The sequence below is a fragment of the Mirounga angustirostris genome, unplaced genomic scaffold (assembly GCF_029215605.1).
Source record: "Mirounga angustirostris isolate CCGP_5_RB_7025 unplaced genomic scaffold, mMirAng1.0.hap1 SCAF_12, whole genome shotgun sequence".
Taxonomy (NCBI): Eukaryota; Metazoa; Chordata; class Mammalia; order Carnivora; family Phocidae; genus Mirounga; species Mirounga angustirostris.
In genome coordinates this window covers 86,905,346-86,917,021 of record NW_026991720.1, presented here as the reverse complement: position 1 = coordinate 86,917,021, position 11,676 = coordinate 86,905,346, and the positions used below count along the sequence as shown (strand labels likewise).

Here is an 11,676-nt window from a genome sequence, read left to right as displayed (position 1 = left end):
CGATCCCAGGACCCCGGGATCATGACCTGAGCCAGAGACAGAGGCTTAACCGACTGTGCCACCCAAGCTCCCTCAACTTTTCTTTTCTTATTGTAAAATACATAGAACATCAAATTTGCTCTCTTAACCGTTTTTATATTTATACGTTACATGTACATTTTGCACATTTTTAAGTGTACAGTTTGGTGGTATTAAATACATTCACGCTGTTGTGCAATCACCACTAGTCATGGTGTATTTTATTTGCCATTTATTTATTTAAGATTTTATTTATTTGAGAGAGAGAGAGAGAGAGCATGAGCAGGGGAGAGGGGAAGAAGGAGAGCGAGAAGCAGACTTCCCGCTGAGCAAGGAGCGGGGACTCTGGGATCATGACCTGAGCTGAAGGCAGATGCTTAACCGACTTAGCCACCCAGGCTTCTCTTTATTTGCTATTTAATGTCCTTCTAGGGAAATAAAGTTAAACCTTTTAACTATTAGCATGAATTTCATCATTCATTTTTACATTGTGCTGTGCTAGTTTTAAATGTAAATGTCAGAGCATTTAGCTGATTTGTACAATCACTGAGATCACGCAATTTGTATTTCGTCTCAGGAGGATGCCTTGAACTGGCTGGAAAATACCAACACAGATTCGGGAGGGTTGGGAAGGAAGAGAGGGTTCCCCCAGGTAGAGAGCGGGCTCGAGGGAGCTGGCTGGGAACCCTTGCCCTGTGTGTCCACTTGGATCTGATTGCTGCTGGTATCACCCCTCCCACCCACTGATGGACCGATGCATTGTTCCCTGGCTTGAAGCAGGGCCTGGGGAATCTCCCCTTCCCACCGGTGGTCTCCCCAACCAATGGTGATAAGTTACCCCCCAGGGGACTGCAATCTCTGGACTCGGGACCTGGATCAGGAGTGGGCGGCAGCTCCATCCCTCACTGAGTTGTGGCCTCCTGCCTGATGTCCACCAGACAGATGCCGCACTGCTATCCTGGGCCCAGGTGGCCACTGCTATGCCCCGCCCCAAGATGCTGCAGGACAGGCGCACCCAACCAGGATCTTCCCCACCTGTGCCCAGGCCCTTCCTGGGGCAGAAGGTGGCAGTGCTCACTGGCCAGGCCCAAGGAGGGGAGGCTGGGCAGGCTTGGGTTCCAGGGGACAGGAAAGTGGGAGGAGAAATCCCCCTCCCCCTCCAGCTGGGAACTTCTGATGGGCGTGGCCGCAGGAAGCAGGGCCCCATAAACAGTCTCTGAGCCTCCGCAGCCCCTTGCATGCTCCAAGCTTCCACTACCCCATCAGACTTCACTTACACAACATAGTTTTAAGCCTGGGGCTGCACAGCATTAAACCCCAAGCATGGGGCCCTTCTGAGCTTAGGTCCCTATGGGACTACCCTGGTCAGTGGTGTACTCTTGGAGCTGGGCCTGCATGCAGGAGCAAAGAGCAAGTGAGCCAGAGGAGAGTCAATGCCCCTGTCAGCAAGGCCAGCCCTGCCCATTTCCCGCTCCCAGCAGGGTCCCTCCTGATCCACAAACAGCTCTCTGAAGAGTGGATTTGTTCCTTGGACAAAGCCTTCTTTTCTCTCGATCCTGCCCCGTTCAGCACTGCCCTCAATTCTCCCCGCCCGCTCAGGGTTTTAAGCCTGGTGCTTTGACCCAACCCCCACTGCTGGGAGAGTGGGCTGCACTCCTGGACTCAGAGTAAGTTTAAAATTTGAACTCCATTTGTGGTTTCTTTTTGGGTGTTCCTTTGCAGCTCTTCTCTTTCTTGCTTCCCTCTCTCTCCCTCCGTCTGTGCAAGGGCAGATGGGAAGTCTATCTCCTAATTGTGCTTTATAGGAAGTGAAGGTGGGGGTCCCTGCCTGGCAGGGTGCACGCGGCTCCAGCCCGCTGGAGAGGCCCTTGAGCCCCTGCGGGGGGGTGGGCGCCTGCTTTCCAGGATTGAGGGAGGCCCAACAAGAAGAATGGAGAGAAAGAGAGGGAAAAAGCTGCAGAAAGTCACAGAAGCAGAGAAAATACGGGAAAGGGAGCATGGGAGGATGGGTAAGGGGAAGAAGATGAAGGAAGGTGGGAACGAAGGAAGGCGGGCAGGAAGTGAGCCAGCGCTTTGCCTGATCTACCAACATACCGGAAAGACTAGAAGCTTGACCTGATCAAGCTGCTGCCCCCAAGCAGACAACATCTGTGCATGCTGGTGTCAGACAATGACCATGAGAACTAGCTGCCAGGAAGCTCAGCTCCAAGCCTCTTGCCTGGCTCAGCACATCCTGGAAAGTGTGACTTGGCATATTAATCTCAGTACTTCCTGAAGAATGAGTGCCCTGGGAAGGTGTGGGTGCTCGGATGGAACTGGGCTGGGGGGTGAAATGGGAATGTGACATGGGACAGAGAACAATGGCAAATCCTCTCTGGAGTTCCTAGCAGGGCCCTGGGTTGAGGAGAGCTGGGACATTTCAGTCACAAAAATCTTCACGGAAATTAATTCTACGTTTCCAGGGTGATCAGTGCAGAGGCCACATGAGCCAAGGGTACTCCCAGCCTCAAGTTTTGAAAACGCTTTCTTCCTGACAATGGTAGACTGAACTAGCCTCTTGGGTCCTACTGGGAAATCACCGTTAACTCTCTCGCTCTTCAAGAAGGGAGAAGAAAGGCAACTCCCTATGTGATAGGCTCACAGCCTAGAGACGACACACAGCTTCTTGGTCAAGCCTGGCACGCCACCCCGGAGATCCAGTCCTAAGAAGCCACAGGCTTCCTCTTCTTCCTGGTCTCTCAGTAATTAACATCACTTCCCAGAGAAAGATCTCAATTTCAGATTATGATACAGATTCCACCGAGATTCTCCTCACGGCTGCAGCAAAAACAAATCTGTGACAAGATTTGCCAAATACAAAAGACTTGGAGTCCTATGATACACTTACTGAGGTCTCTTTCAGGACCAGCGAGATGTCTAATTCAAAAGAGGAAGCTAACCAGTGCTAGAGGAGATGGTCCTGCTCCTTGGTCTGGAGCAGACGTTCAAAGTGGTGGTCTGTGAATCATCCGCAGCAGAACTACACGGAATGATGTTTTCAAAAGCAGATCCCTGCATCCCCGCTTCAGAGCTGCTAAATCCCCGTGGGGGGAGGGGTCAGAATCCACATTCTACATAAGGCGAGTGTTTGTACTCTTGCATCTATTGACATTTGTGAATCGAAGCTTGAAGTGGTTCTGAAACTACTGAGGCGGCCTCAGGATCACCTGGAGATGGCTGGGCCCCACTTACGGAGTTTCTGATTTGGCGGGGCTGGGGCAGGGCCTGAGAATCTGCCTTTCTTCTGAGTTCCTGAGTGATCCTGATGTTGCTGGTCCGAGAGCACCACTGGGTGAGAACAATTACAACAATTCAGTTTTGTGTCCATCAAGGGTAACCTACTTAACTGTTCTCAGGGAGCCCTGCGGATCAGAGTGTGGGAGGCAGTGGTGGTGGAGGGCTTGTTTTCTGTGAGGTGAGTGTGAGTGTCTGGGGAGGCCAAGCAGGGCTGCGTGGCCCCCAAGCCAGGCTGGTCTACCCAAGGCCCTTGGGGAGCAAATGTGCGCTGCTGTGTTTGTCAGGCTGCTGGTGGCTGGCTTTTCAGACTCTCGGGAGCTCAGCTTGGTTTCAGGTAACAGTGGAGTTACAGGCCTCTGTTCCAGGGCAAGCCGCGAAGGATCGGCCAAATCCAGCACTTCCCGTAGGTCCCACAACTGAGCTGGAATCACCGAGGCACAAAACAAAGCCGAGTTCTCATGACAAGGCTAGGAGCCTGCGGGACATGTTCACGTGGCGGGCCACCAGCCTCCGGGCTGGTATTTCAGGAGTCTCCGGCCACAGAGGCTCCCTTTATACATAGAAAGTGTTGCAGGCTGAGGCCTCCACACACCCCGAGGCCACGCACGGCTGTGGTTCACCAGGGTGCGCGCGGCTCCTCCCCGCCTGGCTCAGACGCCTGCAGTTACCAACACGGCCACTAGAGGGCTCAGCAGGACCGCGATTATTTTAGGAAGGGGCCAGGAAGGACCTGGAAGAAGCCCAGGAAAGTGCCTCTCCCACTGGCCCCTGTATTCTCCAGCAAAGGCAAAAGCAGCGTGAGGAGCTCACCACCTCTGCCTGCCTGTCCAGTATCCTCAGTGGGACAACTGGTCTTGCGTGGCTGCCCAAGGAGGCGTTTTCCACTTCAAACTGCGCTAATGGTTGTCTCTGGAGAAGGGCTGGGATACTAGGGCAATGATGGTCCCCAGGAAGGGGCCTGCGGGCTCTTAGCATCATTTTCAACAGCTGCTCCCTCCAAAGGACGTGGTAGAGCGACATTTTTCAATCCAGGATGAGGTACCACGCAAATGCAGCTCTATGAGTTGTCTAACACAACCTGGTTTCCAGCCAGATTTGCCCTCTGAAGTCCCCGCTCCACCAAAATCCTGGGGCTGAAATTCTAGCCCAGGGATACTTTCTGAGCTCACAGCTTTTATGCAGGGCTACATTTCGTCCAGCAGCATGAGAACCTAAGAAGTGAGCAGGCAATTATCCACCTCTGTGATCCTCCCCATCCCTGCCATATCCTGACCTGCTCTTCCCACCCAACTTTGAATCAGGGGCAGATCCAAGGGAGACGGCTGCAGACCAGAGGGGCCACTTTGAAAAAAGATGCACTTTAAGCTAAACTTGATATACAGAAGCCCAAATGGGCAAAACTGTTAAATCAAGTGACGATTCTTTCCTTCATAAAAAAGATTCATCATAAAAATGCCATGAATTTCCCATGGAAAAAGCAAGCCCTGTTAAAATGACATTGCATATTTCGTCATATCTGCATTTCTATAGTTTTATGAGAACAAGGGCTATATCTCACAACTTTGCTGAAGGTGGCATCTGTGGGCGTCTGTTGGCTTTTCAATTATTCTTGGATTGCCTCAGAGACTTCCCTAGCCCCGTTAACTCAGTAAGCAATACACTGGAAAGAGAAAATGTAACCTTGTTCACATACTGGGCCTGGCATCTTGCGATGGAGAAAAATAGACATCAGCTAGCTAGCCCCAAACGGCAGAAATCGGAGATGACCAAGTCTGGAGTTTGCTGCATCTCCCTTGGTTTCTTGGGACCGTGTGAGGAGGGCAGGCTGCTTGCTTCTCACCCACACCTTCTCCCTCCTTCCTTTGTCCCCCTTCAGTTGGTAACAGAGACTCACGGGGCTCTTGCTCGGGTTTGTACAGCCCGACTGAACTTTCTTCATAATTCTGTAGTGGGAAATGAACATGGCTGGGAGGACCCGCATGAAAGCAGCTGGAGGTTCGTGAGCAAATTAGCATTACATACTTAGTGAAATCAGCTGTTCTCACACTCGTTTTACAGGTGAGAAGCCTGAGGTCCAGAGAGGCACAGTAACTTCCCCAAGCTCACCCAGATGTTTATGGCACAGCCAGGACTGGGACCAGAGTCTTTTCTTGGGATGTCAGCTCCTTCACTTTCATTCACTTAAAAAAAAAAAAAGCTCTTTGGCTGTGCAGGGGGTTCTCTCCCAGTGAGAAACGAGCTGGGACCATACACTGGTGAGATGCTTCAATGGAAAGAGGAGGACTGGGATTTAACCCAGCCTCTGCCCCGTCGTCTGGGGCAAGTTACTTTCCCTCCAGTCATCTTCTGTGAATTAAGGGGTTTGGAGTGAAGGATCCATCATCTCTAAGGACCTGTCAGCTCCAGAATTCTGTGCACTTCTAAATGGCGGGTTGGGGTCTCAACACCGAGGGGACACATATTGTGAGAGCCCCTCCAATTTTAAGTTCTTATCATCTCTGACAACTAACTTGGAAACTTTCCTCCTTACTAATGCCCACTGAACACGCACTTGAAACTTCAGCGAGACTGAGAATAAGCCGATCCAGGCCTGAGGTCGCTGGCAGGTGGGAAAGGCCATACAGTGAGACGGGGTTATATTTTAAACGTTCCAGATATTCTCTTTGTCAGGCACAAATTCCTCCTCTGCAGTTTATTTATTCTGTCAGTCTAGTTTATCACATACTAAACTCACTCAAAGTGGAAATACAGTTTATGTGGATTCAGGGAGCACCAAAACACCATTGTGAGAATGAGGCGCCAAGAGAGCCCATTATTTGGCTTAAAAGCCATTATCTTCTCCTTCATGATCGCATGTTTAATATACGTATGTGTGTCCATCATATACATACGAACAGAGAGAAATAATAAGCGAGAAGTTTACTACTTCTCTCCCTGGCTCATTTTAGCCCTGCCACGGGGCACGATGGTATTTATTTTCACATAGCATTCACGCCTACGAAGACTCCCAGAACAAGAAACTGTTTAGGCTGGCAGCCCCGGAAGGACCCTACACAGCAAAGGTGGGCGGTTGGTGACCATGACCAGTGTGGTGAAGCCCACGGATGTTTCCACACCGTGAGGCTGGTGTCACCGCAAGAATGTGGACACATGCCTAGAATCCTAAAAGCTGACAATCTGAGGGCTCATTGTCAGAGAACAAGGACCCAACGCATTCCCCAGGAGTCCCCTGCTCCTTCCCCGGGCAGGTGCCAGGCTGACAGCTTCACGTGCTCTGGCTCTTGGCCAGGTGCCGGGGATTTTGGGAGAGAGAAGCACACATACAAAATCAGGACCGAGACAGAAGATCTATGGCTTAAAAGTGAGGGTTCATGCGGCCCAAGCGCCAAGCGGCGAAAGCGGGAGTCAGCGGAGAGCAGCGGAGAGAACATGCGGGGGTGGTAGGCAGGAGCGCACAAAACAACAGCCGGACCCACAAGGAGCCATGCTCACACTTACATGGTGTGGTCTCACACTACCTTAGTTTGCTTTAAGCATTTCCATCGTCTGAGAGTTTGGGAGGGAAAAACAGAAGGGTTAAAGGTAAAATAGGTGACGAGCTTGCACTTTTTTTTCATGATTAAAAGTAACAATGTCATTCCTGGCCATCCCGGTCACGGCGTGCAGAAAAACACACGTGGTGGTTCACTGTGACAAAAGGCAGAGTTCTGGGGGCCATATCCTGGTTTCATATCTTGTTTCTGCCACGTGTTAGCTGTGTGACCCCGGCAAGCGTCTTATCTTTCTGGGCCTCAGTTTCCTCATCTGTAAAATGGGTCCAACAGGAGCACTTACCTCATAAGATCGTGGTGAGGAGGGCATGAATGATACACATGAAATACCTGGAACAGTCCTATCCACCACTGAGCATTATCTAAGTATTGGATACCATTGTTATCATTAGTTTTACCTTTGGCTTCCTCAGGCAGTACCACCCAGACTAGATGATCAAACATTTATGGAGAGCCAAGGACTCACAGAGAATTTTAGATGCTCAATAAGAAAAAAACAACAAACAAATCAAAGCATTCAGGAGAAACAGACAAAGTTAGAAATGCACAGGATGGGCAATGGTTTCATGTGTTGCAATAATTCTTTGAGGGCATTATTTCAAATTCCAAAGCAATTCAGAGTAGCTTTTAAAGAAAGATAAATAAAAATTAATCGCATACCCACAGATCAGTTAGAACCCCGAGGCCCGGTTCATGTTGGACAATTCAAGGCCATGTACGCATCATCAGGGATTACCCTTTGGACTGACGGTGTCTTGTGTTTTTGAACTGGCTTCACGCACAGAATTAAGGCACTGGTGCAAGGACGGGAGGGTCACGAGAACTAAGTAGTTTACCGGGTCAGGCAGGAGGACAGCTTTCACTCCTCCCTTCCTTCCCAGAACCATTCTGTCAGCTCTGAGCTCACTCGGCAGGATATTGTTGTCCCGCGGGAAAGAATGGGATGCAGGCGCTCTTCCTGCTTCCTTCTTTTGCTTGCTGCCTATGTCACTTCTTATTCATCACGGGTCCCAGAAAGTTTCCCAGGGGGAAGCTTCAGGTTCCTCCTCTGTCACTCTAAGTTTTCCCACTTTCTCCAAGGTGTGGGGGATTGTGATGGCTCCTTTAGGAATGGGAGCATCTAGACGAAGTGATGTGGTGGGTACAGTTGGATGGGCGGGTGCTCAATTGTTCAAAGCAAAAAGGAAAAGCAACATTGGAAGTTTTCAGCTGGTAGGGGACAGAGGGAGCGAATAATAAGGAACATGTCTGCGTCTGTTTCACCTAACTGACCTTTGCCAGAAAAGGTGAGTCACAGGCTGCCCCCATGGGTAGCATGCTCCCCACCCCCCTCCCCATCCCCTGCCATGAAGCACAGACACCTCCAGGGTGTTCAGCTTCCAGCTACGTGCAGGGCATGTGTGTGTGTGTGTGTGTGTGTGTGTGTATCCATGGTGCCCCACCACGGATGGGTGTGCTTGAGAAGGCTCCTGCTTGAAGCAGAGTTTTAACGTGGATACTATTCTTATGTGCAAGGGTACCCCAGAGTTGAATTCTCCAGCTGCCGGGTGAGCTGCAGGCTCCTCAAGGTTGGACCTGGGTTTTCCTGTCTCGGGCAGCCTCTCACCCTGCCGGATGGCATGCCCCCCGCTGCAGGAGGGGGTTAGGGCTGCTGGTGATTGCAGCTTGGTTTGGCAGGGAAGCTGGCTTTTTCAAAACACAGTCTGAGATTTTTCCCAATCACAGGCATCGTTTCAAGGACACAGGTTACAGTGCTCGGGCTCTGGAACGCAGAGAGACACCTTGATCTGTTCAACACCTTTGCGAAGGGAAGCTATGTCATCAGAATGTTGCTTGAGCAAAAGTGCAAATGCGAGAAAGGGGCCGAGGATATTCAGAGAAGCAAAGAGATTTCCAACCAGGAAAAGTAGACCTAATGAATTGATGTTTGCAGAAATGGAGACATTTAAACAGAATTATTAAGCAATTAGCCAAATTATAACTAGGATGGGAAACACAAGATGATCTCCAAGGGAATCATTTCCAATAAGTCATTCTCTTGCACTAGAAGGCTTTCATTCTATACTGTCTGGAATGTCACTATTTTAGCAGAAGAGATAGAGACGGTCACGTTTTTCTGGTTGATGGGACAAGCAATGTCATGTTTCTGGGAGGGTCAAGGAGCCCATCAGGCCACAGGACCACATCTGGAGGGCTGGAGCCCTTGATGCAGAGAAGCTGGCCGGGCCACCAGTGCCCTGCAGTGTGAGCTTTAGTATGACCCAATGGCCATAGCTTCTAAGCTCCACTCGGGGTCCCAGGGCCTCACCCTCTCCAAGGCAGTACTGATACACCCAGGCGTCAGTTGTCAGGCTACATTTAAGTGGGTAGCCCGCGTAGGGAAAAGGCCAAAACAATGGGTTCTATCACCAAATGAAGTCATTTTTAGAGTATTCTGATGTTCTTTGCTTTAGTTATATACTCAAGTCTCAAGACAAACTTCTGGATCCCTCTGACCCCTGAGAATTATCCCCCAGGCCATAGGTATCATGTTCCAATCAAGGCCGAAGCAATGGGACATACTTCGTGTGCATCCTTCCCTAGAGTGGGAGAGGACTTCTCAGAGAAAGGGAATAGCATTACCCCTACCACAAGGCAGCTCTGGCTTGGTAGTTCCAAGCATGCCCTTCTCTACTACAGACCCAGACAGGCCTTGTACCATCACTGGTCCTACTGGACAGCGTTTACTGTTCAGAGGGCTCACCAAATTCATCAGTCACTCTTAACAGTGGCAGATCAACTAACAGCCTGAGATTCTACTCATTACATAATTTTTTCTATAATACTCAAAACACAAAAGCGGTCATAACCTTTATGTTTCCACTTGATTTACTCACACTTGAGTGAACAGCTGTCTTGTTCATTAGAAATTTTATAAAAACCCCAAATGTCCCTCTGAGTATTTCTTTTACATCTGGGTGATTTGCACTAAGCCCCGGGAGTCCAGGTTCGATAGTTTAATTTCTCACTTCCTAGGTGGTAGCAGATAATAGGTGGAAAGCTGGGTGTTGACTGATTTTCCTTCAAATGCATCACCTCCTGGGCCTTCAGTGCTCAGTGGTGGAGGGTAGCAATGAAAAGAACAGATATGAAACAGAGCCTTAGTGAAGATGATTTTTAGTTGAGAGGTCTTTCAGAGGAGAGATATAAGATGGTGCTGTAATTTATGGTTGGAGTCAGAAATCTAGGCTGGACATGACCTTGGTAATTAATGGCCCAGTCTGCTGCTTTGTTTTACAGATAAGGCTATGAGGCCCCCAGAGGACCAGCGTCTCAGCCTGCTGGAGAGTCAGGGTTACTGGTGGACCCCCGACTCATGATCCAGATGACCGAGCCATGCTGTTCCCCAGTTGCAAGAGAAGAACGTAATTTTCTAAGCAATAACATCCATTAAAGGAGTAAAATATGAGCACTATGCCCAGCCTGCCCTGATGAGTTTAGAAAGGTTTAGTCTCTTCATAAGCTAAGGGCAAAGTTAGGAAGCTGCTTTCATTCCTCCAATAAGAATAAAATCAAATGGTGCGTATGGTCTGCCTTTAGGTCACTGATCCCCAAATATGACCGTTTATTCAGATTTGGGGATCAGTGACCTAAAGGCAGACCAAAATGAAATCTTGCCATTTGCAACGACGTGGTTGGAACTAGCAGGTATTATGCTAAGTGAAATAAGTCAATCAGAGAAAGACATGTATCATATGACCTCACTGATATGAGGAATTCTTAATCTCAGGAAACAAACTGAGGGTTGCTGGAGTGGGGGGTGGGGTGGGAGGGATGGGGTGGCTGGGTGATAGACATTGGGAGGGTATGTACTATGGTGAGCGCTGTGAATTGTGCAAGACTGTTGAATCACAGATCTGTACCTCTGAAACAAATAATACATTATATGTTTAAAAAAAAGATAGTAAGAAGGGAAAAATGAAGGGGGGGGATCAGAGGGGGAGACGAACCATGAAAGACTATGGACTCTGAGAAACAAACTGAGGGTTCTAGAGGGGAGGGAGTGGAGGGGGATGGGTGATCCTGGTGATGGGTATTAGGGGGGCACGTACTGCATAGAGCACTGGGTGTTATACACAAACAATGAATCACGGAACACTACATCAAAAACTAATGATGTAATGTATGGTCATTAATATAACATAATAAAATTAAAAAAAAGAAAGCTAAAATCTCATCCTTTGAACATAATTTTCAATTGGGAACTGTCACTGAAGAAAGACAAGTTATATCTTTATATTTGGTAAAATGAAAGCATAAAACCTAAACATCCTTACTAAACCCAGTGACCTCCACCTCCTCGCAAGAATATGTCCCTGAAATTCAGTTCGAGTAACACTGTCCTAGTTCAGAATCCATCTCTTGTTCTCTTCTCTGGGCCCATTAATGAACTTCTCCTCTGGTTTATGTTCCTTCCCACCTTTGCTCCTGTGGTAGCTACCTTTTGCACAGAATGGATGTTGTTTAGTTCACAATTTTGAATGGAGCTTGTGTGTCCTGTTACCTCGTCATCTGATCTCTCTCACTGAATCCCGGGTCCTTTGTGATTTTCTTAATATTTGCTTTAGTTGAAAATCCAGCCCAATCCTGCCTTCGTGGAATGGTATTTTTATTGAAAATGCTAGTTTTGTAGAAAGAAAGAGATAAAAGGTCTGCAGTCTGCCATCCACCGGCATCAGCCACTGTCTAGATTTCGGGAATTAAGTCCTACCAGTTAAAATGCACTTTAAACACCTCAGCTGGCCTTGTATGGTAGTTAACTTCCGTGTTTTACAATCTTGCCAGTTTAACA

General features: G+C 48.9%; 1 long non-coding RNA gene across 1 annotated transcript; it reads left to right on the top strand.

Annotated features, from left to right (window-relative positions):
- The first annotated feature begins 600 nt into the window (after window positions 1-600).
- Window positions 601-10,419, top strand: LOC135362124 (uncharacterized). Its single transcript, XR_010406563.1, has 3 exons — window positions 601-1,685; window positions 2,481-3,349; window positions 10,125-10,419. It is a non-coding gene; the product is annotated as an uncharacterized LOC135362124 (long non-coding RNA).
- Window positions 10,420-11,676: the final 1,257 nt, after the last annotated feature.